Consider the following 1803-nt stretch of genomic DNA (forward strand, 5'->3'; position numbering starts at 1 on the left):
AATCGACATATATAGAAGGTCCATGAACGGGAGATTAGATAGAGAATATGGTATATTCATAATATTTAACGCTACTCAGAAACATAAATGAACTGCTCATAAATGCAACAATACAGATGGATCTCAAAAACATGCTTAGTAAAAGATGCCAGACACAATATTGAACATATTGGCTAATTCCATTTATCTGAAAGTCAAGATAAGCAAAATTAAGCTATTATGATAGAAATCAGAACAATGGTTCCTTCTGTAGGTTTACAGAGAAAGGTTCAGGAAGAATGTTCAGATGTGATGGAAATAGTCTATATCATGATTAAGGTGCTGGTTATGTGGATGTAAACATTCATCAAAACTTTTGTCACTCTCTTTTCTGCCTGCTCCCTCTTCTCCCCAAGGGGTGCTCTGGGAGAACCACACTCCCTCAGAGCTCCCAGCTCCTGCTGAGCTAGTGCCTCCATCACCTCTCTTCAGCCATGGTCATGATCACATAACCAGACCTCATCAGCCATGATGAGATGTTCTACAATATCTATAAGATCCGGAAGATGGGCCATGGGCTGTGCCTACAGGTGGAGGGAAAAGGGTGAGTAGGACAGAAGGTAACATTGATGACTTGCTCATTGGGGGAAATGATGGCACTAAAAACTCTACTGAAAACACAGTAGTCACTGGTGTTCATGTTGTCATGAACCATTACTTGCAGGAAACCAGCTTCACAAAAGAAGCCTATAAGAAGTACCTCAAAGACTACATGAAATCAATCAAAGGCAAACTTGAAGAACAGAGGCCGGAAAGAGTAAAACCTTTTATGACAGGGGCTATGGAACACATTAAGCACATCTTTGCTAATTTCAAAAAAAAAAAAAAAAAGTACTGGTTCTTCATTGGTCAAAACGTGACTCCAGATGGCATGGCTGCTAGGCTGGACTACCATGAGGATGGTGTGACCCTATTTAAGATTTTCTTTAAGGATGGTTTAGAAATGGAAAACAGTTAACAAATTTGGCTGTGACTGTGGCCGCTACCCTTCATCCTCACAACACCTCGCAACTTAGGCAAAGGGGACTGATGCCATCTTGAACCCTTCAGTTATTTTTGACCTTGACTTATTTGGAGCAGAGGCATTGCTTTTAAGAAAAAAACAATGTCATGTAGGTTGTCGAAAAATAAAATGCATTTAAACTCATTTGAGAGAATGCTTCTTAGCTTAATACATATTTAAGTCCATCCTGTGTAGTGTCCTGGAGAAGCTAGTGCCTGGTTGTAGACTACTGCGAGAAAGCGTAAGGCTGCCAGCAGATAACTTCTACAGTGAAAGTTACTTCTGGGACTGGAACCTAAAAAACGAGAACCACAAAATCTTAATTCTGAGTTCAAGTAAAGGGAAAGACCATGCTGGTAGCTGTGCCATTTGGAGTGGATTCCTTACACATTTCATCCCCGACAAACGGAAGTAGTTAACTCTGGAAGGGATTACCGAGAGAATAAAAAGAGATGAATAAAGTTGGAAGCAAAATAGCAACAAAACAAATCTCACTCTACACTTAAGATTTTTGTATTTATTGTATATAAATTATATCTCTATAAGAGTAATTATCGAAAAAAACCCTCTCAGTAGAAACATAAAAAGCAAAGTTTGACTTGCCCTTCTGGTTAGAATGGAAAAATACGGGGTGGGTCGAATCTCCTGTCAAGGACGATGAGAAAAGCCAGCTAAAATACAAAAGCCATCAATGTCAAACTTTGGAGAACTGTAGGAGCAATGAAGATTAGAAGGATTAAGATTCCAAAGACAGAAAACCA

At 39.3% G+C, this 1803-nt stretch overlaps 1 pseudogene; it reads left to right on the forward strand.

Moving 5' to 3' along the window:
- The first annotated feature begins 479 nt into the window (after positions 1–479).
- Positions 480–997, forward strand: LOC131491146 (translationally-controlled tumor protein-like; annotated as a pseudogene).
- Positions 998–1803: the final 806 nt, after the last annotated feature.

Source organism: Neofelis nebulosa, chromosome 2 (assembly GCF_028018385.1).
Source record: "Neofelis nebulosa isolate mNeoNeb1 chromosome 2, mNeoNeb1.pri, whole genome shotgun sequence".
Lineage (NCBI taxonomy): Eukaryota > Metazoa > Chordata > Mammalia > Carnivora > Felidae > Neofelis > Neofelis nebulosa.